This window comes from Panthera pardus, unplaced genomic scaffold (genome assembly GCF_024362965.1).
Source record: "Panthera pardus isolate Hobbes unplaced genomic scaffold, ASM2436296v1 HiC_scaffold_22, whole genome shotgun sequence".
NCBI lineage: Eukaryota > Metazoa > Chordata > Mammalia > Carnivora > Felidae > Panthera > Panthera pardus.
Window position 1 is genome coordinate 27,320,209 of NW_026526788.1, and position 25,925 is coordinate 27,346,133.

Here is a 25,925-nt window from a genome sequence, read left to right on the forward strand (position 1 = left end):
AAACATATAATTAATTCTGTGTATAATAAAAAAGTCTGAAATTTTCAAATATGAATGTGGAAAAGTAAGAGTGAAGTGTAACGCAGTTATGGAAGTTGGCTCAGAATATTTATTCTAATTTTCTTCTAGTGTGACTTCCCTCACCTGTGGAGATCAGAAAGCTAAAACAAAATTTTTATAATTCATTTTCATCTGGTGATCCAAGTCTCATTCAGGCTCCACATCAGATATAATCATATGAGCCTTGAAATGTGAACTGAGATAAATAGGATATTGGGTAATTTAATCAGCATGGATTACAGTAAAGGGTATCTGCATGATTCTGGAGCCAAACTGTCTCTAAAATTTCCTGATTTAGAAGAAAAGCCTTCATGATAGTAGAAAGGATGGAACGACACAGGACCTTTAAGCTGTAGTAGCAGGTTCTTGATTTTGGACATGAGGTTTCCTGATTGGAACATAGTGATGTTGCTCCAGAATGAGTAACTGTGGCTAATTTAGCATCTCAGACTGAGGCAGTCCTATATTTATATATGTACTAAGGGATGCCCCCTGATTTGACAAGCAGGTTCTCAAACATTGCAGGAGAAGCAGCTCCTTTGGCAGTCTGGTTCTGCAGTGTAGACTTAAGAATAGATCCTGGGATCTCATCCTACAGATTTTTATTCAACCATCTTAAAACTTCTGTAAGCCATCTTACATGCTGTGTGATAAATCCTTTATTCAAATTGTCTAGAGTGGAATTTGTTCTCTGCATCAGAACCGTGACCAGTATGAAACCCCAAAGAGAATATAGGGAACACACAAAAAATAATTTGTAAAGGCTATTACTTGATAGTAAATCAAGTAATTGAGTTGAATAATAATTGACCCTGATAATAGGTCTCCCACTGTGATTTCTCTTTTTCATACCCAGTTATTTTCTGCTCTGTTCTCTCTGTTCCTCATCTATTGTCTGGTCATTCAGAGAAAAGTACGAGTAGACTGCACATTCAGCCGTAACATCTGTGAGGAACATTTTTTTGAAAAGCAATACATTTCTAACTTGCATCGTTTGATTCCTCCTCAACATGGTGCAATGATCTTAATTCAAATCAGACTCATTTTCCATTTAATCCTCAAGTGTACATGCATTCCCTTTTTTCTTTTATTAAAAAAAAAATCTCACTGTTAAACTGTCTGCCTCTTGCACCCACCAATCTTTTCTGTATCTATGACTTTGTTTTTTGTTGTTTTTGTTGTTGTTTGTTTGTTTAAGTTTTTTTTGAAGATTCCATATAGAAGACGGGATGTATGGTATTTCTTTCTCTATCTTATTTCACTTAGCATAATTCCCTCAAGGTCATCCATGATGTTGCAAATGGCAAGATTTAATTCTCTTTTTATAGCTAAATTATATATATATATATATGTGTATATTTATATATATACACATATATATATATACATATATATGTGTATATATATAAATATACACATATATATACATGTATATATATATTTTTTTAATTTTATATTCATATTTATCACAATTTCTTTATCCATTCATCCATTGTTAGGCACTTAGGTTGTTTCCTTATCTTGGCCATTGTCAATGGTGCTGCAGTGAAGGTGGGGGGTTATATATCTTTTCAAATTAGTGTTTTAAATTTCTTTGGATAAATATTCAGAAGTGGAATTGCTGGATCATATGACAGTTACATTTTAATTTGTTGAGGAACCTACATACTGCTTTCCATAGTAGTTGTACCAATTTACAGTCCCACCAGCAGTGCTCAAAGGTTCCCTTTTCTCCACATCCTCGTAAAAATTTGTTACTTCTTGTCTTTTTGATAATAATCATTCTAATGGGTGTGGCTTGATATTGTGGTTTTGATTTTCATTTCCCTGATGATTAAAGATGTTGAACATCTTTTCCTATAACTGTCACCCATCTTTGGAAAAATATGTATTCAAATCTTCCCATTTTTAAAATTTAATTGTCCTTTTGCTACTGAGTTGGAGTCTTTTTTATATATTTTGGATATTATCCCCTCATTAGACACATGATTTATGATTATTTTCTCCCATCCTAACTTTTAATTTTGTTGATGGTCTCATTTGCTGTGTAGAAGCTTCTCGGTTTGATGTAGTCCCATTTGTTTGTCTTTGCTTTTGATGCTTTTGCCTTTGGTGTGTCAGATGCAAAACATCATCACCAAGATCTATGTCATAGAGCTTACCACCTATGTTTTCTTCTAAAGTTTTATGGTTTCAAGTATTACCTTCAAGTCTTTAATTCATTTTAAGTTGATTTTTAGATAGTGGTCCAATTTTACATGTGACTATCCAATCTTCCCAACTTATTGAAGAATTCCCAATTTATTGAAGAGACTGCCCTTTCCCCATTGCATATTCTAGATTCCTTTGTCATAAATTAATTCACCATATATGTGTGAGATTATGGGGGGCCCTCTATTGTGTTCCACTGATCTATGTGTCTGTTTTTATGTCTATTCCATACTGTTTTATTTACTATAGCTTTGTAATACAGTTTGAAATCAGAAAGCCAGATCCCTCCAGCTTTGTTCTTCTTTCTCAAGACCATTTTGCTTATTTGGGGTCTTTTGTGGTTTCATACAAATTTTAGGAATGTTTGTTCTATTTCTATGAAAATACCATTAAAATTTCAATGGGGATTGCACTGAATCTGTAGATTGCTTTAGGTTGTATGGCATTTTAACAATATTGATTCTTCCAATTCATGAGCACATAGTATCTTTCCACTTATTTCTGTCCTCTTCATTTTTTTTTTCATTAATGTCTTCTAGTTTTTAATATACAGGCCATTCATCTCCTTGATTAAATTTATTCCTAGGTACTTTATTCTTTTTGATGCAATTTTAAAATGGATTGTTTTCGTAATGTCTCTTTCTGATAGTTCATTACTAGTATATAGAAACACAACAGATTTTTGTGTATTGATTTTGTATCCTGCAACTTTACTGAATTTATTAGTTCCAACAGTTTTTAGATGTAATCTTTAGGGTTTTCTGTGTATAATACTGTGCTATCTACAAGTAGTGACAGTTTTAATATCAGATTTTAATCCTTTCCAATGTGGATGACTTTTATTTATTTTGCTTGCAATTGCTCTGGCTACGAATGCCAATATCATGTTGAATAAAAATGGCAAGAATGGACATTCTTGTCTTGTTCCTGATCTTAGAGGAAAAGCTTTCAGTTTCTCACCACTGAACATGATTTTAGCTGTGAGTTTATCAAACATAGCCTTTAATATGTTGATTTACATTCCTTCTATACTCACTTTGGTGAGTTTTTATCAGAAATGGATGCTGAGGGACACCTGGGTGGCTCAGTCAGTTGTTAAGTGTTCGACTTCAGCTCAGCTCATGATCTCACAATCCATGAGTTGGAGCCCTGCATCAGACTCTGTGCTGACAGCTCAGAGTCTGGAGCATGCTTCAGATTCTGTGTGTGTGTGTGTGTGTGTGTGTGTGTGTGTGTGTGTGTCTGTGTCTGCCCTTTCCCCACTCACATTCTCTCTCTCTCTCAAAAATAAACATAAAAAATTAAAAAAAAAAGAAACATGCTGAATCTTGTCAAATATTTTTTCTGCATCTACATACATAATCATATGATTTTAATCTTTCATTCTGCAGAAAATGAACAATACTTACATCCCTGGGAAAAATCCCATTTGATCATAGTGTGTGGTCCTTTTAATGTATTATTAAATTTTGTTTGACAATATTTTGTTGGTGATTTTTGCATCTACGTTCACCAGGAGTATTGGCCTGTGATTTTCTTTTTTATGACATCTTGTCTGGATTTGGTATTGGTGTAACGCTGGCCTTTAAAATGCATTTGAGGGGCGCCTGGGTGGCTCAGTCGGTTAAGCGTCTGACTTCGCTCAGGTCATGATCTCACGGTCCGTGGGTTCGACCTGCGCGTGGGGCTCTGGGCTGACAGCTCAGAGCCTGGAGCCTGTTTCGGATTCTGTGTCTCCCTCTTTCTCTGACCCTCCCCTGTTCATGCTCTCTCTCTCTCTGTCTCAAAAATAAATAAATGTTAAAAACAATTAAAAAAATAAAATAAAATGTGTTTCGAAGAGTTCCCTCTCTTCTGGTTTTTTAAAGAATTTGAGAAGATTTAGTATTAGTTGTTGTTTGAGTATTTGGTAGAATTCACTAGTGAAACCATCTGTTCTGGAATTTTGTTTCTTGGGAAATTTTTGATTGCTGATTCAATCTCCTTTCTAGTAATTGGTCTGTTTAGATTTTCTGTGCAATCATTATTTAGTCTTGGGATGTTTTATGTTTGTAGGAATTTATCTATTTCTGAATTTCTAGGTTTTCCCATTTGTTGGTGTATAATTGTTCATAGTGGTCTCTTATGATCCTTTGTATTCTGTTGTACCAACTGTAACATCTCCTTTTTTATTTCTAATTTTATTTTTTTGAGTCTTCTCTCTCTCCCTCTCTCTCTCTCTCTCTGTGAGTCTAGCTAAAGGTTTGTTAATTTTATCTTTTCAAAGAACCAGCTCTTAGTTTCATTGATTTTTCTTTTTTGGTCCCATTCCATGTATTTATGTTCTAATCTTTTATTTCCTACTACTACTAGTAGTAGTTTCCTTCTACTAACTCTGGGTTTCATCTGTTGTTCTTTTTCCTGTTCCTTGAGGTATATCATTGGGTTGTTTATTAGAGACTTTTCATGATTCTTAAGGTAGGCATTTATCCATTTATCACTAGGAACTTCCTTCTTACAATAATTTTGCTGCATCAAATAAATTTTGTTGCATTATATTTCCATTTCATTTGCCTCAATATTTTTTGGATTTCTCTGTTATTTCTTCTTTGACCAATTTCTTGTTTAGTAGTATGTTATTTAATCTCCATATATTTGTAAATTCCTGTTGTCATTGTGTCATTAATTTCTAGTTTTATACTATGGTGGTCAGAAAAGATGCTTGATATGATTTTAACCCTCTTACACTTATTAATATTTGCTTTTGGACTAACATATTATCTACCTTGAAAAATGTTCCATGTCCACTTGAGAAGAATGCTTATTCGGTTGCTTGTGGATGGAATGTTCTGTAAATATCTAGTAAGTCTATTCTAACATGTCATTGAAGGCTGATGTTTACTTATTGATCTACTGTCTGGATGATCTATCTACTATTATAAGTTGTTCTTTGATACGAAAATGGGGTTTTATGAAAATGGGGTTTTATGAAAAAAGGAATTGAAAACTACTGTGAGCATACCAAATTATACTGAAAAGCACTGATAATGCTTAGGGGAATATACTGAGAATATTACTAATTGCTAGATCAAATTTATAAAGAATAAGGAGACAGAAATAAAGCGAGAAGGCAAAATATTCATCTGGAACAATTAAAAGATCAACGGCGACATAATTATAAAACAGGAAACTAATGTTCTAACCAAAGCATGCTTTCTCCTTCAATTAAGAATAATTCAGTGTGGTGTACTATATAAAATAGTTTTATAATGTCAGTTTCATTTCTTTTGTGAAGCCACAATGAAAGACAGACCAAAAGAGATGAATGGTTTGCAAATAAGGCAATGCAGTGACAATAAGAGCCATTAATAGCCATCTAAAACCATAAGAGCTGTAAAAATCCTCCTAAATCTTTATCCATCTGCTCTCCCCAGCACTTATACTAAAAAGGTTAGGAAGGCAATAGTTTGTATCTTCACAAACTATTCACCAAATATTGGTGAATATTCAAATCTACCTAGTACTTCTATATTTTTTTTTCTTGGATTTTGGTAACAAATGCTACACTATTAATAATGGCAGAAGTTCATCCACAGAGAGCTGGAGACACAATTCATTGCCCAATAGCATGTCTATATATTAAATAAAAACAGCATTTAAAAAAATGACAGAAGAAAAAACTAGTTTCAATTAGCCAATTAGACAACAAAGCAGGTAGCATTCAGAACATTATGCATTGATTATTCATTCATTCTGCACACTTCCAGAGACAGTGGGAAACACACTAAAAATTCCAGTGTCATAAATCTCCTTTGAAAAGTATGGTTCCTTCTTCTTCTATTTGTACTAAAAATAGTCACAGGCTTATTTCTATGATTTATGTTTAAATCAACAAAGAAATATGCCATTGGGTAACAGGCCACCTAGGGTAGTATCTTCCCAAACTCCTTTTAAGATAGGTAGAATCAATGAAGTAGGAGATGGAAGAAAATAAATGATACCATCAGATACAGAGATTGTTAAGATATTGGAAGGTTCAGAAACAGGAAATGTGTTAACTCCTATGAACAGAAAGAAGGAAACCTGAAAACATTCCTTTTTAAGTAACTTTGATTTAGAGTCAGCCAATATTGTTGAGGACTCTAAGCCACAGTCATTCTGCCATGCAGTTCACGATTGTCTGTTTAGTCTCAAAGATTATCCCGTATGGTAGGAAGTATTACTCTCATTTTATAGAATAAGGAAACAAAGGATATTAAGCAATTTTACCAAATCCACAAAACTTTTAAGTGAGAGAGCGCACATGATAAACAGTAATTTCCTTTGCAGGTTGAGGGACTGGAGCTATCCCTCGTTGAGTGTTGAACAGCAAAAGCAGAGGAGAAAGTGTAAATGGTGCCCACATTCCATACTGCATTGCCAATCCACCAATCTGTAGCAAATATTTGCCATGTTATTCCCCATTCACTTCCAGTTAACATGTGTCTAGTTTTCAGTGTATTAACATATTAATCAAAATAGCATAGCATATGCATATACCACTATGATTTGGAAGGACAAAATTATTCTTTAATAATCCCCATAAGCTCTCGAGAGTTCTTTATCCACTTCACCACCTTAATGATTGCATTTGAGGACCACTTTCCATCAGGATAAAAAAGAAATGAAACTTTATTAAGAATAAGATAATAACTATGAGGAAATTTGTTATTAAAATAAATTTTAAAGTCATGATGTAGACTTAAGTTTGGTGGATTAATGGGACATTAAAGGGACAATGGCTAAAAATAAAAACAAGCTATAGTTGACATAATATTTCATCAGTATCTGGAGGTACAGAGACCAATGTAGTAATCAATGACATAGCTGTGATTCCTTACATGTCACTAATCATTGACAGGATAGGAAAGTGCCTTTGTAATTGGGAAATTCAACCAAACTTCAATGTAGAGAAAAGAAAAATACACTGGAAGTTATTTTGTTTAGCTCATGTATAAAAATTGTTTCTACCAGGCAGCAATGGCAGAAATATAAGGAAATTTCCTAACTACATAGCACAGTGATAGATAAAAAGAAAACATTTTATTTTTCCCTTTATTTTCTGTATTGTTTTCATATTCTCCCTCAGTTAAATCAGACACTTACTTAAGCCATATATGTCATGATGAAAATCTAAGATCCTAAGGAAAAAGTTTTTGGTATCACCATATCTACCGTGAAATCATACAAATACAAAAATATGAATGCTGATTTTTTTTTAATTCCATGGGAAAAATGTGATGAATTAGTAGGTGTCATAAGGAATTATTTAACTAACCAGTGTTCAAAAGAAAATAAAAATATACTAAAAAAGCTACATTTTAAAATGGCATATCTACATAAAGTATGACAATGAAGTGATTTCCACTTTTATTTAATATCATAATTACACTTTTATTACTATAATGATTAAGAAACAGAAGTATAACTATTATAATATGATCCCTACCAGAATTAAATTAAGTAAACCATTGAATGAGTCAGAAATTCTGTAAGAATTTCAGAGGTCTCCAATTGTCAAAAAAAATTCAGCCTTGAAAGACATTAAAGAGACAATGTTGGAAAGGAAGGCTGATCATCAAAGTATAGTTACCATTTGTTTCTCCAATGTTAAGGATTAAAGAGGGAATTGTCTCATGCTCCTCTACTTCACTGAAATAAAACTTTAGTTTACCTATGTAGAAAATCAACTGAGTGGCTTTTGTTAAGATACTATTAGGTACAAGGTACTGTGCTAAGTGGTCCAGAAACAAAGAGGAGTAATACCTGCATTAGTTTGTTAGGGCTGCCATAACACAGTACCCTGACCTAGTGTGGCTTAAATAACGGTTCTGGAGTCTGGAAGTCTAAGATCAAGCTATGGACAGGGTTTCTTTCTCCTGAAGCCTCTCTCCTTGGCTTGCAGATAGTGTTTTCTCCCTCTGTTTTCATATGTTCTTTTCGCTCTGCGTGTCTTGTGTCCTAGTTTCCTCTATTTTTTTTTTGTTCAGTTAAGTTTATTTACTTATTTTGAGAGAGTGTGTGCGTGTGTGAGAATGGGGAAGGGGCAGAGAGAGAGGGAGAGAGAGAAAACCCCAAGCAGCTTCCATCAGCAGTGCAGAGCCCAATGTGGGGCTTGAACTCACGAATCGTGAGGTCATGACCTGACCTGACCTGAAACCAAGAGTTGATCGCTTACCAGACTAAGCCACCCAGCTACCCCACAGTTTCTCCTTTTTAGAAGAACACCAGTCAGATTAAAGGCTCATCCTAATGACCTCATTTTAACTTACTTCTTTAAAGACCCTATCTCCATATGCAGTCACATTTTGAGGTACTGAGAGTTACAGCTTCAATATATAGGTAAACTCGGGGGTACACAGTTCACCCGATAACAATAGCCCTCCAGGGCTTCCAAATAAAGAGAACAAAAATACATAAAAGTAACTACAATATAAAGCAGAAAGCGATAGAAGTTATAGAAATCCAAAATTATGAGAGAGCCTAGTAAGGTTTAAAAGGGAAAGAAAGGTTTAAAGGAGAAAGTGGTTCTCTAAGGAGAGAATTTAAGCAGATTGAGATGAATATGGTGAAAAGGGCAGGAAAAGGCATAATTGGAGCAGGCACTGTGTATGGCTGATTTATCTTTTCATAATCAAACCTTATTCTGATTGACACAGCATATTATGTATTTAAGATAATAAAGGTCATTTGGTTGTTGATAGCACAGCTGCAATACAAAATCATTTTTTTGTTGTTGTTTTCTATATAAAATACATCACAGGCCAAGAACAAGACAAATTACACAATTCTCCATCATCTTCCAACATATCGTTTGCACTTGTGGACATTTTTTAAAAGAAATAGAATAGATAGAGAATTAGAATGGTACCAATCGTAAACCAGAAGATATGGATAATAAAAATACAATAACAATTGGATTATCCTTGTAGGAAACCCATATATCTTAAACTATGCCTATGGCTTTTTGTTCTGAGGGTCAGTTCCCAAATTTATGTGATACAATAGTATTTTAATTCTTTTCTGTAATAAACTGTCATGATCTGAATTTTTCTAAAAAAGTAGATTTGTGATATTTTATTACCAGTGAGGGCAACCTAAGCTTAGCTACTCAACACATTATTCTTAGTCCTGTTTGCTAAAGAAGTAATATTTCTGACAACAACAATAAAATCTTCTCAATTTTAATTGATTTTATTCAAAAAGCACAAAACAATAGTAAGGAACCTACCCGAAATATCCTTTTGTATTTTCAGAGGGGAAAAAGACTGAACTTTCAGTGGAATCACAATAAATGTGTGCTTCCTCATAACTTCTTACATGTGTCACTGGTGGATAAACTGAATTTTTACTTGCTACTCAAAATTCTGACAATTCAATAGTACTCAGACAGATGACATTAAACATGTGGCAAAAACAAGATTTTTATTTTGTTCACAGATATTTTTCCAAAGATATTTTTAAAGTTTTCTCCTCTATTGTCAAGACAATAGGTCTTTAGTTACGTATCATAAAATGTTTGAAATACACATAAATCCCAAATTTCATATCACTTGTTTGGGCCTAATTGAGCAGAAAAAAAGGTTAAGTTTAGTGCATTACAAAGCCAAAATTAAAACATATCAGGTTTTACATTAGGAAATAAGGATCTTGGCACATAAACCTTTAGCTGTGTAGGAAATGAGGTTAATCTTTTACGTTGGCGAAAGGTGCATAGTGATCATTCTGTGCAATTACACAGCGAGGCGAAGCTTGATTTGGAAACAGCGCTATTATACCAACAAGAAAATCACTTTGCATAGTGATCCTTAATTTTTGCTGTTGCCTAGAATAGTTATGCTACATATACATTCTGGCTTTGCCCTAAAGTCTGTATTGGGAGTTTCTCAAATGTAAAGAGTAAATCTACCCTAGATTACTTAAAGGTTACTCCTGTAGAAATAAAATGAGAGTTTATTAAGTAAAACAGATTTAATTAAACAAATGTTTAGTAAGCATCTGCAGTATATCAAACATCGTGTAAGGCAGTGCAATGAAGTAAAACCTAACAATCAGCACACATCCACTGTGTTTGGTTCCTTCTCTTTCTTTGACTTCATTTTTACTAATCTGATGTGGGTTTTTTGTTTGTTTTTTAATGTTTCATTTATTTTTGAGAGAGAGAGACAGAGTATGAGTGTGGGAGGGTCAGAGAGAGAGGGAGACACAGAGTTCAAAGCAGGCTCCAGGCTCTGAGCTGTCAGCATAGAGCCGAACGCAGGGCTCAAACTCACAAACTAGGAGATCATAACCTGAGCCGGAGTCGGACATTCCACTGAGCCACCCAGGTGCCCCTTGTTTTGTTTGTCTGTTTGCTTGTTTTGTTTTGTTTGTTTTACACTTTTTTTAATGTTTATTTATTTTTGAGAGAGAGAGAGAGTGAGAGCAGGGGAAGAGTAGAGAGAGACAGAGAGACAGAGAATCTGAAGCAGGCTCTGCACGTATAGCAGAGAGCCCAATGTGGGGCTTGAACTCACAAACCATGAGATCGTGACATAAGTTGAAGTCGCAGGTTTAACCAACTGAGCCACCCAGGCACCCCACTAATCTGATGTTTTGTGTGCTTTTTTTAATTGTTTTGTTTTTTTCACATTTAAATTCTCAGCCAGAATCTCACTAACTTCCGATGAGAGAAAAAAGAGTCTCATTTTTTATCTCAAACTTTGTTTAGTTTAGCTCAGAAGGATATTTCTTTTGCTTTATCACCATCTACAAAATTGTCCTGCTGTGTCCTCATCAGCACCCAATGGCTTACAGAGGAAGGGACTTGATCTTTTGTTAATTATTAGACTGAAAGGAAGAATGAGTAACAAATCAAAAGTTAGCCTTCAAAGTGAGGTGTATCCTTCCGTGTGATTCAATAAAGTTCCAGAGGGAAAAACCCAGAATTATGGTCTAAACATGACCTCCATATTTTGGCATTAAAAAAATAGAGGTGCTGGGGGTGCTGAGTCGGTTAAGCGGCTAACTCTTGATTTGGGCTCAGGTCATGGTCTTGTGATTGTGAAATCGAGCCCCATGTCTGACCCCATGCTGAGCATGCAGTCTGCTTAGGATTGTCTTTCTCCCTCTCTCTGCCCCTCCTTCCCTCAAAATAAATAAATAAACATTTAAAATATAGGCAAAAACCAATTTAAGAGGAAAAATAATTTTTAATAGGGAATAATAGGCTGCTGTGAAAGATAGGTGCTTTTATGTGCTCTTTATATTAGAGTAGCTAAAAATAACATCATTATTATTTATTGTCTTAGAGAATTTGAGCAATTTAGGAATTATTTGTGACAGCCTTCTACATATTAAACATGATTATACTAGCCAATTTTTTTCTAGGTGGAACAATAAATGAGGAAATATCTATAAAACTCTTAGAGTTCTTGGCATCAAAATTTCCACACATGTTAATGGCAGCATTTCTAAAAACAAAAACAAACAAAACATTAAAAAAGCCATGCACCAAAGTAAACACACGCGCACACACACAAACACACACACACAATTAGACAGCTATTAGAACCATATAAATATTGATGCAGAAAATTTATAAATTTATTTACTTAAATTGTGACAGTGTAAATATATATCATGTTTTAATAAAGTACTTTTAATACAGCCACCACACTTTTTTTTTGCTAAATATGATAGAATAGATCTATATAGAACTGATCTATAATTTAGAGTAAGTCTCCATTGTTCTTCAGCCAGTTTTTATACTTTGAATATGAGGTTACCCTATGTAATGTACTGATCATAAACAACGTATACAATTTTAGCTAACTAGATTTTATAACCCAATTCAGAAAGAAAGAGTAAAATCACAAGATTGAATATCTCTGTTTTCATGAAATTTCCCATGTAGTTAGGCGAAGAGGATTTATTTGCAATTTATTATGGAAACAGAAAGCACATAAATCACCATCAAAAGGGTGGATACAAATTTGCAAGAAGATATTAAATGACTCCTTGGGAATTTAAATGTTGTTATTATATATTGAATTATTTAGATACACAAAAAGCCCATTTTTCATTCCTCTGATGACCATTTTCCACATACAGTATATTAGAACTTCATTTAAAAAAAATAAGTTTCATCTTAGGTTGATGAAATTCCTGAAATTCCCTAACATAGACTAACTTGAAAAGGCCTTGGGGAGTTGTGTTTTACCTGGTCTAGATGGCACTGGATATTTTAAAATCAAAATATTACAATTAAGTGTTCGATTTTTGGTAGTTTCAAGTATATATATTTTTAGTTTAGATTTTTAATAGTCATATTCCTAAATTATCAATTAACAGGTATATGTAATGAAAAACTGAAATTTCAAAGCAGCTGATTTCCTACAAGGAAATGTATGGTGTAGAAAGAAAACAAGTACATATAAAATTATAAATGGAAGGGCACCAGGGTGGCTCAGTTGATTAAGCATTTGGATCTTGGTTTCAGCTCAGGTCATGGTCTCACAGTTCGTGTGTTCAAGCCCCACATCAGGCTCTGTGCTGACGGTGCGGAGCCTGCTTGGAATTCTCTCTCTTCCTCTCTCCCTGCCCCACCCCTGCTCACATGAGTGCTCTCTCCCTCTCTCTCTCCCAAAATAAATTTTAAAAAAACTTAAAAAAAAACTTATCAATGGATGTAAATGGTTAGCTTATTTGTAAATTCTTGCTAATTATACATTTTAAAAAATGCTATGGAGAACCAGATTGAAAATTATTTGCTGTGCATCCATAATTATTACAGAGATGAATAAAATAATATTACAGTAAACATGGATTTTGCTTTGGACCTTCTTTGAATTAAATCCTATAGGTCCTAAATGCCAATACATGAGAGAGTGATCACAAACTCAAGTAATAATTACAAAATGATGAGATTTCAAAGATTGGCTGTCACACAATTTCTTTGCTGATAGAAAGACAGCCTAAACAGAACCTATTTTACCACATTACAATTGGCATCAGAAAGACTGTTTCCTCAATTAGACTATAGATCTGTAATAAATAAGTCCAATGTGTCTTACTCACCATTGTTATTTCTAGGGTAAATACAAATTGTTCAATAAATATTTGTTGACTAACACAATAAATGGTTAACTTGCCAATACCAAAATGTGTGTGGGGTTCCTGCTTCAAAGACATTCATTCCTCCATTACTTACTCTCACAATTTCCATGAAGACGGTAGCATAGAATATCACTCAAATTGTGTTATCATACCCTTATGGAAAAATTTTCAGCTTTAGCTTTGATTATTCATATGCCCAATGTAAAAAGATTCTATTCCCTAAAACAGGTTCTGATTATTTTGATGCTTTAGATCTAATCCATAGAAGGAAAATGTCTGTCATGCAGCTCTGCTTCTCAAGAGGCAAGAACTTTCATCAAAATTCTTAATAAAGGGAAATTTGTAAAAACCTAGGAAAGGTTACAGAAGGGTCTTCATTTTTACATGTAATAACAAGTATGACAAAAGTGAAGGTTTGATAAAGATTCCTGATAAGGTTACATTGTTTAATATTCTATGTACTCTAGTATTTTATGGATACTTGAAATATTTCACAATTGTTTTTTTAAGTCTAGCCATCCTTTTGATACCCTCATTCACAAAACAAGGGTAAAAAATGGGACAAAACCTCACCAAATATCAGTCCATCACAATATGACCCTTAGTGATAAAGGTTTAGGCTCACGTTCACAAAGCATTTTCTTACTCAGTATTACTGAGATTCACAATCAAACTCAAAAATACTGGGTGATCTCCATTATTTGGTGAGTTTCAGGTGCAGATATGGGTCACCTGGGAAGATCTCTGTGTTAGCCCCGGCACAGAATCAATCATGCTGTCTGTCCTTCTACCTTGACATTTACTCCTCCAGTAACTCCTTTATTATAAAAGTTTAAGAAAAGTAGAAATCATAATAAAATATAGAAACTAATCTACGTACTTCAATAACAATGGATGCTATTTTTTCATCAGATTTTGTTATGATATTACTTTTAAAGAATAAAGCATTACAATCTAAGTCCCACATGTACTCTTTCTCAGTCCCATCCAACTTCTTCTCCAGAGTTAATCACTCTTATGTACTTGTTATGTGTGGCATTTATGGCACCCTACTGTTCACATTGCTCTAAAACTTGCTAATTTACTCAATATTGGTTTTAAAAATCTGTTGACATATGAAACAAGTTTGTTTTAACGACTATGTTTGCTGCTATTTATTCATTCTCCTACTGATGGGTTTTTATATTATTTTAAACTTTCACTATTTAAAACAATCCATAATGATCACATTTGCACAATTTTTCTTTATGAATATGTGTACAAGTTTCTCATATACATATATGGATATTTGCGGCAAAATAGTCCAGGTACTACATAGTCCTGTTTTGTTCTTCAAACAAATTATAAAAATTTACCTTCCCAGAAGCAGTGTGTAAGAGTTCCCATTCTACTACATCTTGTCAATATCTGACATTAAACCATAATGTACTAAGTATTGGGATAGTTTAACAAGGTAGTCCTTTTTTTTTAAATATATGAAATTTATTGTCAAATTCGTTTCCATACAACACTCAGTGCTCATCCCAAAAGATGCCCTCTTCAATACCCATCACCCAGCCTCCCCTCCCTCCCACCCCCCATCAGCCCTCAGTTTGTTCTCAGTTTTTAAGAGTCTCTTATGCTTTGTCTCTCTCCCACTCTAACCTCTTTTTTTTTTTTTTTTTTTTTTTAACAAGGTAGTCCTTTAAAGAGATTTATCTTTGGGGCTCCTGGGTCACTTAGTTGGTTAAGCATCTGACTCTGAACTTTGGCTTAGAAAATGATCTCACAGTTCATGAGATTAAGTCCTACAATGAGCTCTGTGCTGGTAGCGTGGAGCCTTCTTGGGATTCTCTCCCTCCCTCTCTCTTTACCCTTCTCCCGTGCATGCTCTCTTTCCCAAAATAAATAAGTAAACATTTTAAAAAATTAAAGAGATTTACCTTTCTCATACCTGTTTTAAATTTTAAGAATGGCCTGCCAAAGATACAAGTAAATAACATCTATCTTTTACTAGGCCACTTACTATGTCTTAATCACTCTTCAAAGCATCTTAAATACAGTAAAATCTTGGATTGTGAGTAACTTGTTCTGTGAATGTTCTTCAAGATGAGTAAACATTTCTAATAAATTTTAACTTGGTAAACGAGCGATGCCTTGCAATATGAGTAGTACATGACACCAAACATCACATGATCACAACTGAGCCAATGGTTCTCTCTCTTTCTCTTTCTCTCTCTCTTTCACTGCAGGATTGTGAGTGACTGTCTCCCATTCTCAGATGCTCAGTCTCAGGCTGTCTGGCAGAAATCAGTGATTATTCAGAACATTGGAAGGTGCCCACAACTGACACTGGTGTATTTTTTGTCACTTCAAAGCACCTATGGTCTATATTTTCACTCATATGTGGACCTTGAGAAACTTAACAGAAGACCATGGGGGAGAGGAAAGGGGGGGGGGGGGAAGTTACAGAGAGGGAGGAAGGCAAACCATAAGAGACTCTTGGATACTCAGGAAAAAAATGAGGGTTGATGGGGGGTGCGGGAGAGGGGAAAGTGAGTGATGGGCATTGAGGAGGGCACTTGTTGGGATGAGCACTGGGTGTTGTATGGAAACCAACTTGACTATAAATTATATTAAAAAATAAAAAGTACCTATGGCTAGTCCTTTGCTTTTCCATACAACAGTAAGCTTAGGAATGCTTTGCTTCATTCTAGATCAGGCTGCCTGCAGATATAGACCCTTTCCCCTGCTGCCTTATTGCTAGTTACATTAAACACGGTATATGACAAGAGTTTATTAATACTGTACTACAGTCAACATCCATTAGTGATAATGAAAGTCGTCCTGCACAATAACCCTCTCTTGTCTCCCTCACACCAACCATGAAGGTTTTCAAGGGTAAGTGCAGGTTAATTTGTTTTTCTTTATATTTTGTTATTTTCTTTATTATTTCATATTATATTACAGTATTATAATCATTTTATATGAATATTTTGGGGTTGTGGAATAAATCATCTGAGTCTGCATTACTTCTTATGGGGAAATTAGCTTTGGTATGCAAATGCTTTGGATTATAAGCATGGTTCTGGAATGAGTTATGCTCACAAACCATGGTTTTATTGTCTATCATTTTATTTAATTCTCCCAACCATGAAAGAATGTGAGTTTTAAGAAGGTAGAGAGTCCTGTTCTATCTTCAGAATTTAACAGTCTTATCACCTAGTAGGTGCTCAGTACATATTTGTTAAATAAATGAGTAAATGTGTCTTAGTTCGTGCAGGCTGCTCTAACACAATAACACAGACTAGGTAGTTTATAAACAGAAATTTATTTCTTACTGTTCTAGAGGCTGGGAGTTCCAAGATCAAGGCACCAGCATGGTTGTATTCTGATGAGAGCCTTCTTCCTGGTTTATATCCAATGCCTCCCACTATGTTCTCACATAGTGGAAGGGGCTAGGGATCTCTGTAGGGTCTCCTTTATAAGAAGATTAATCCCATTCATGAGGGCTCCACATTACTGACCTAAGTACCACCCAAAGGCCCTGCCTTCTGATACTTTCATATAGGACACTAGGGTTTCAACATAAGAATTCGGTGGGACCCAAACATTCAGACCATGGCAAAATAATATAATTATTAATATTTTAGAGAAGGGAATTTAATGAGTTGAGGTTATTTTCCAAAGATTTGGTAGGAAATGACAAAATCATCAATCCTAAGCATGCTTAACCTACTCCAGATTCTTCTCTTCCTGTGCATCCCATGGATTCTAGAGACACAATCCATTGTCTTGATGCCTCATCTATCGGATTTCCTTCAGTGGTGAAATATTAGTAGGAACGATATATGCTTTGTGAGAATGTAATTCCTAGCTGTATTTCTCAAATACACATAAATTGTTCACAACACAAGCTCTGGAGCCATTCTGTAAGAAGAGGTTTTTACTGTTTTGTTAAGATTCTCCAGGATGCTATTAAAGACCCAAAAGTATGCCAAAACAAATTTTCAATTTCAGATACATGACTTCATACTTTCAGGTCTTGTATCTGCAGCCACCAGTGTAGCAGGAGGAATGCTACATTTTCCATTTTTCCTATCTTTGGAGAAAATATAGGTGGGGAGCATCCTGCTTTTCCTGCCCAAAACCCCTTTATTTGTGACTGAAGACTGGTCTTTCGGAATGCTCAGGAGCACATCTTAGACTCACAAGTAGGTGGGGACTATTGTATGGGAAGGAGAAACTTTCCTTTGAATACGTCATCTAATCTATAAAATTTCCCACAGGAGTCACCATATTAAGGATTTTTTTCCCACAGGAGTCACCATATTAAGTGTAATTACTCAAATTACACTTATTAAATGCATGTATTAGGGGCACCTGGGTGGCTCAGTTGGTTAAGCTTCTGACTTCAGCTCAGGTCATGATCTCACAGTTCATGGGTTTGAGCCCCACTTGGGGCTCTGGGCTGACAGCTTAGAGCCTGGAGCCTGTTTCGGATTCTGGGTTTCCATCTCTCTTTGACACCCCCCCACACACACACTTGTGCTCTCTCTCTCTCTCTCTCTCTCTCAAAAATAAACATTAACAATTTTTTAAATTAAAAAATATAAATGCACGTGCTTACAGTTGAGACACTGTTCAGAAATAACTAAATGCAAATGAAATTTTTGACTCACTTTCATTCTCTGTTTTTGTTGAAAATTTCTGTCAATGTGTCCATCACAAATAATATGGTAATTAATAATGTACATATATTTTCTATGGAATTTTTTTAAAAAATCCCTTACTAAAGTCTATTTTATCATTCAGAGGTTTTATAAGTACATAGCTATTAGATCTTCAGAATTTAGGAAATATTTATTACCTTTATATACAAGTGTAAGACATAATCCCATAGTGCTGGTTACCTCACCAGTAAGATTATTGATGATTCCTCCAGCTTACCTTAAAGTTCTGACAAAAATTCTCAAATCTGATTTTAATAAAAATGACTTCTAATTATAGCTTTTCTAAAAATCAAATTCTTAATATTCAAACAATAGTCCTGCAGTAATCTATTGTTCATTCAATGAGAGCATCTTGAGTGAACTTGCCTGTTAGTATATGGAATGGTGTGTGATAAATTCCAGTTCCCGTGCCCAAACTATGCTTTCGTCATGTAAGTTTAGGTGGTTATTCAAAACATGATTATCAACAGAGCAATAATGGATTACTTTGGGGGAACCTATTCAACCATTTTTGAAAGCATGCTTTCTACCTGTCTTTCCATGACTTATGTAAAGCTAGCTGTGTGTATAATCTCCCTGAAGTCTCCACAGTGATCACTGAGGCATATACCATCACATGAAAATATAATCACAGAGAACCAAGAGGAACAAAAGATCTTAGAACCACAATAATACTGTCTTTTGATTTTAGCCGATGGCACAGAAGATTCTGGCTATACATCATCACCGCACTATTCAGATGAAGAAGAGATCATTTCCTTGGGAAATGGGCACCTAAGTTAATTCAGCCTGAGCCAGGTTAAAGTCATCAAATTGGCTCTCACCTCACCTTCCTACTATCGCATCTTGGATGTGTCATATGTTTAATTTCTTGGGGGCAAGGTGAAGAAAGTGAGGGAAGACCTGTTTGATATGGGGTTTACTTTATTTTTCCTTCTAAGAACAATTAAATCATTTTTTAGCTCTATCTACTTCATTCTGTACGATAAGAGTGGTTTTCAGCATCTGGAGTTAGTGCTCTGAAAAACTGATATAGTCTGTGACACTACTATTAAATATTTTAGGTGATTTACATCTTCCTCAAATATTTAGGGTCTTATATAATACCACCCCCTGACTTTTCACACCAGATGTACCCTCTATTCCTGTAATGAAGCCACCATGTGCTTTCGCACATTTTTCTCTATTTCTGGGATGCTATTCCAATATCTTCAAGGTTCAATTCAACAATTCAGTTCAAACAGGATCACCTTAAAAATGGTTCCCTCAGGGCGCCTGGGTGGCTCAGTCGGTTAAGCGTCCGACTTCGGTTCAGGTCATGATCTCTCGGTCCGTGGGTTCGAGCCCCGTGTCGGGCTCTGTGCTGACAGCTCAGAGCCTGGAGCCTGTTTCAGATTCTGTGTCTCCCTCTCTCTTTGACCCTTCCCTGTTAATGCTCTTTCTCTGTCCCCAAAATAAATACATGTTAAAAAAAAATGGTTCCCTCAATACTCTGACATTTCAACAGCATTAACTACACAGCATTTAATCAGATCCCTTGGGATCTGATCTGTGTATACTTGATCGTGAGTTCTCTGAAAGCAAACATTGTGCCTTTTCCTTCTATACATCCTTCTCCACTTTGCAGCATACTTACTGCATTGCATGCAGTTGACATTCGATATATTTTTATCAAAATCAATTTTTGCACAATCTGATTTCAAATCCCAATTTTAAGGGAATATATTTTTACTGAAACGTGTCATGTCTTGATGCCTTTAACCAACTAAAATTTCAAATAGGTATAAGATGAGGAGATATATAAGTGCATATGGTAATAGATAATTGGTTATAATTATATCATATAACTTATCTTTGCATAGATACATACTATGTTGGTCACCTTTTATCGCAGCGCCTATTTCATAAACATTATAAAGATTATACTGAGTATTAAGAGTGCTTAGTTTGTGTGCTATTGATACAACATTTGATCTTGCTAATATTATGTGTTTATGTGGTATTAATTTTGAAAGAAAATTATAAATCTATTTATTTTCATTTTTCTTTTTCGAATGATTCAGATACAACTTTTTAGCAGTCAAAGATCATGTTCACTACAATGTCATGAATACAGAGGCTTTTGTTAGTACATTTTTGAGGGCAGCATCAGAGTTACCTTTGTGTCACTAAGTCAAGGTCACAGAACATTGTGATGATTAATGCTTAAAATTATTTTTCATAATTTGAAGATTTTTTTTAACTATTTATTCCAAAGATGAATACATTTATTGAAAGCCTAAGGCATAAACCTCCCCAAATTAATCTTGCATAGAATTAAAAAGGGGAGTAAGTACTTTTATTCATTCAGCATATACCTATTGAAAGTCAGCCTTCAAGCAAAACTCTGGAAGCAGGAGATTCAACTAGAAAGATTATGTGGTAATTCAGGTAAAGGGAGTGGTTTAACCTGGGGTGAGAGTCATGGATATGGAGAAAAGTGGATGTAGTAGAGAGAAATCTAGGACATGGAGTAAAAGATCTCCAGACATCCTTCAATATTCAATATTGACTTCACTGAGAGTCAGTAGGATGTTATCTTTAAAATGAGAAAACCTTTTACAATAAGGGAATGGTAGTGCTTATTCTAATCAATAAGTGGTCAATCTCTCTTTCAGAAAATTCCAAACCATTGTCCATGGCTTACTCCATTCCTCACATAGTCTCCTCCCTCCAACAATCCCCATTATCACAGCTTCCTTACAAGTTAGCTCTGCCACTAACTTTGACTCATTTTTCAATCTCCAGTAGCTTTTGTAGGGTTTAGCACTTAAAATTATGCAATAAATATTTAATGAATGAATGAATAAATGAAAGAAAGGTCATATTTTCACAAACCCTCACATGTAATCAGCTCTTACTAATTGTTGAATAGTTCTTATGGTCCAAGTCATTTCCTCTTTTATCCAAGTTTACTTCTGAATTTAGTTCCTTGAGGTTATAACTCCTAATGAGTCAATTAATGCAATGATTCTAAAAGCTGAGGCATGTGTTAATATGTTTCCTTTTCCAAATTTGCATCTTAAACAGAGATCTTAAACATTTTTATACTCCCACATGGATAACTAATCCTGGGGATTTCAGGCATCCTGGCAGGCTGGAAAGAGAGCTTCCTATATCTCCTCACATAGAAACATCTTCTGTCTATACAAAAGACAGACGTTGATGTGGTCAAAGAATCTTTCAGATCAGCAACTTTCTCACAAGTGTTTTGTTACACGTATTTTCAGAGAGTGATAAAAAAAAACATAGCGAATGGTGTGGAAATAATTCTTATGGTAAGTGATGGGACAAAACGTTTGAAAATCTATGCATTTAAGAACTTTTTCTAATTACTTTCAAGACACTGGAAGTTTTTATATAAATAACATTAACTAAAAAGGGCCTCTTTTGGACAACTGAATGTCAGAGAACTTAGCCTGCCAAACACCCTTCTGATTTTACAGGTGGGTTTTTGTTCACTGTTTCATTTTAATTTTACACACAAAAATTTTAAATATATAATAAATTCTTAATTGACAAGGTGGCTATATTCCTTATGATTTTCAAGACAGAACTGATTGTACTTATGTTAAGAGTTTTCTGTGTATAGCTGGAAACAAAAGAATACAAAAATAGCTTCTAAAAAGTGGTACTTTGACTTCTGTGCATCAAGAGAAATTTGGTGATGATATAAACATACAACTTAAAAATCATCAATGATATTTCTATATTTGGAAGTGCAATAGTTAAAAGACATTTGCTATTACTTTAAGAGCTATTAGTCAATATTGGATTATTTAATTATTCTAAAACATTATATAAGACATTTTAGTGATGTGATCTCTACCTTTGCTAATGACAATAAAATGATAGTTTAAACACCAAGAATCCTTTCACACCAATTTTAGGTTTTAAGTTTTGTTTGTATTTTATTTTTTTTTTTAAATTTTTTTTTAACGTTTATTTATTTTTGAGACAGAGAGAGACAGAGCATGAACGGGGGAGGGTCAGAGAGAGAGGGAGACACAGAATCGGAAGCAGGCTCCAGGCTCTGAGCCATCAGCCCAGAGCCCGACGCGGGGCTCGAACTCACGGACCATGAGATCGTGACCTGAGCTGAAGTCGGAGGCTTAACCGACTGAGCCACCCAGGCGCCCCAAGTTTTGTTTGTATTTTAATATGGAGAGCTGATGTTCTAAGAATCTCCAAATTTTCGTAACTGACTAGGAGACAATGGGGATCATTTCAGGGCCTCTATTATTTATTCTTAGAAAAGAAAAAAAAAAAAGAATTGAGTATTGCTGTTAACTACTGAAAGAAAGCCCAGGAAAAGGATGAAATATTTATAAAAATTTTGAAAATATAATATTCTCTAGATAATTCACAAATATGAACCAACTTCTCAGTTGTTCTACCTGGCAAACAGGAATCAGAAGTCTGTTAGTACAAACAGCATATTCTGAAAGATTATTATAAAGTACCAGCAGAGAAGTATTTCACTGCTAATCACATCTGCAACTTTTTCTAAGAAAATCAGCTCCACACAAAAGCTGCCAGATTGAGACAGCCACCATCACAGCTATTTGAACCATGATTACCCATCCATTGGTTTCCCTGGGATCTTAGACTTAGGACTTCTAGCCACATACTAAAAAAAGATGTATAAAGCCAGCTAGATTCTTACTTATTCGACTAGGGATATTCAGAGAAAAGATGCTATTATCTGTGGTAACAGATGTTGAAAGTTACGATGTAATGAGAGTCATCAATGGGGCTCATGCTAAACTAATACAAGGTAAGTTTATGAAAGCACAGAGACCTGAGAAAGGAGTGGATGTCACTGAGTGCTTGGGGTAAACATATGTCTCTAGTCAACAGCCATGTTTTCTTCTTTTCTGTTCATAAAACCCTGGATCTGGTTCGTATGGTAAGTCATTAGTCAGAAAGGTTGAATTATGACTGTTCTAAGCCCAGCAGTTTGCTAGGATATGTTTACACCAGTTCACAAGACCTGTTTTTATAAAATCTCTTCCCAACTCAGAGTTCAGTGACATCACATCAGTAGCTTGACACCTGTCAACATGAGAGTATTTATTCCACAGAAATCAGGAAGTGCTACAAATTAGGACTACCATTTCCTCTGGCCCTTGGTCAGTTATTAACCATTAATCACCACTCCAAGCCCATCATGGAAATCCCATTTCCTTTTGCCAGCAATTTGTCCAGAGACAGATTCAGGAACAAGTTTTGACCTATGACAAGTAAGACAAAGTCTGATGGAATCACCCAAGAAGGATTTCCTCCTGATAACTTGAAGCCAACAAGCTTGCCTTCCTACCTTAAGTGGTACGTATATTGCTTTGAGATGCAACCACAACGGAAAGTCAGTAGAATACAGAGATGTCTACAAAGGTCATTAATAACCTAAACCACTACCAACTAGGGCATCCAAAGAGCAGCCAACTAGGAACAGTTCACCCTGGGTATAGAATATAATGGAGTGCATTATCTATAAAGAATTTTAAAACAATAATGAGATACATTAAATATTAGTCCACTTTTTAATTATTACCCTGTACTGACAATTCTAAACAATGTTAGTGATATTCCTCACGTATCTTCACTATTCCTATCCAAGTCCTTTGGTACGCTTTCGCTGGTAAGTCTAGAATCAACTTTCTTAAACATCTAGTTACATGAAGTAATTGGAGATTTTTGTTATTTAGGAAACTTCCGTATGAGTTTTCTGTTATGTGTACGCACAGCATTCTGTTCACAGAAAGTAGCAGACTCAGAAGGTTGCTAGGTCAGGTTAATCCAGCACTGAAAGGAAAAAGCATGAGCATCTGCTCAGAGGCCCTACAGAGCTGCTCAGATGCCAAGCCTTCTACAGCTCTAATCATGCAAGGCTTGGCCAATTACGGTTCCTGTTCTTGTGTGTCCTGGAGAGTCTCCCTATTGTGCTATTAGTATACCTATAATAAACTGCCTTTACATAGAGTATTATGAGAAGTTTCCTTTGTTTTGTAACCTAAAGAACCAACTAAAAACCAGAATTCAACACTTAACAATTAAACAAAAGATTGCCCCAATTCAAGATGTTGATTGGATACACATATGCACAAAATCTATACTAAGAAGACAGCAAATGGACAAAAATATGTTTAACAAGACATTATTTATAGCAATTAAAATTTCAATTTATATAAATGCTAACCAAAGAAGAACAGATAAATGAATGATTTTTTTTAAAGAATATATAATGATGTGGGAAAATTCAGCTAAATATTTATGATATACCTAATGACACACTTATTTAAAAACATAAATGGAAATAAATCAGACATCAGTGGTTGTTATTTCTGAATAGTGGAACCAATGAATGTTAATATTTTCCCATACACTTTCTATAATTTTCAAAGTTTTTAGCTCTATAGAAATAAGACAATTTTGAAACAATTACTATGAATTTTCTATCAGGCTCTGTGCAGACCACTCAGAGCCTGGAGCCTGCTTCAGATTCTGTGTCTTCCTCTCTCTCTTTACCTTCCCCCACTCACATTCTCTCTTTCTCTCTCAAAAATAAATAAAAATTTAAAAAAATTATCACACATTTTCATATCATTAATGTATCATGAAAATATACTAGGGTTCTGACACTATGGTTCAAGATGAGAATATATATATGCATGAAAGAAATGAGTTCCACAGGTTAGACAAACCACATCAGGAAACTTTTAAAAGATGAAATAATGTTAGAAATTCATGAGAATTTGCATTTTATAAAAAATAATACTGTCACATTCCAAGAAAATCTCTTTTCAAAAAAAAAAGGAAAATGTGATTTATTTTAAGGAGAGCCTTAATTTAAAAAAGAAAAAAATTTAACGTTTATTTATTTTTGAGACAGAGAGAGACAGAGCATGAACGGCAGAGGGGCAGAGAGAGAGGGAGACACAGAATCGGAAGCAGCAGAGAGCCTTAATTTTTAAGACAAATAAAAAAGATTAAAGAGTAGTTCTTTGCTATTACAACAATATAATCAAAACCCAAGTTATGCTTCTGACGATATGGCTTTATAAGAATAATTTCATAATCCTGTGGGATGCTGCTCTATTCTGTAATAAAAGAATCATCTAGGTTTGACATGGAATCACAAACACATCTGTAAGTGACATAGTTAGATGTTTAGATTTATTTATTTGATTGTGTAGATCACCATTATTCAAATACATATACAGGAAGCTGAAGTACATAGTGTATCTCAAATCAATGAAGAGTTTTCCTGTGTATCTATCTATCCATCTCCCCCCCCCCCACACACACACTCTCTCTCTCTCTCTCTCTCTCTCTCTCTCTATATATATATATATATATATATATATATATATATATATATATATATCTCCATTCTGAGTGGAGAAAAACTCTGTTGGAAGAGAAGTGCAGGGAAATCAAAAGATGTAAATACCTCTTTTTTTTTCTTTTTTTTTCTTTTTCTTTTCCCTTTCCCTCCCCCATAGAGGTTAGAGTGGGAGAGAGAGCCAAAGCATAAGAGACTCTTAAAAACTGAGAACAAACTGAGGGTTGGAGGCGGGGGGGGGGGGGGCGGGGGGGGGTTGGGTGATGGGCATTGAAGAGGGCATCTTTTGGGATGAGCACTGGGTGTTGTATGGAAACTAATTTGACAATAAATTTCATATAATAAAAGAGAGAAAAAAAAGATGTAAATATACTATGGGGGGGAGATGATTTTTTATTCGAAAAGCCAGAAAATGCCTAAGAATTGCAGCTACTATTTTCAAT

General features: G+C 34.8%; 1 protein-coding gene across 3 annotated transcripts in view; it reads right to left on the reverse strand.

Moving 5' to 3' along the window:
* The window catches only part of CTNNA3 (catenin alpha 3), a 1,799,646-nt gene that overhangs the window by 577,994 nt on the left and 1,195,727 nt on the right, over positions 1-25,925 (reverse strand). The window lies entirely within an intron of this gene.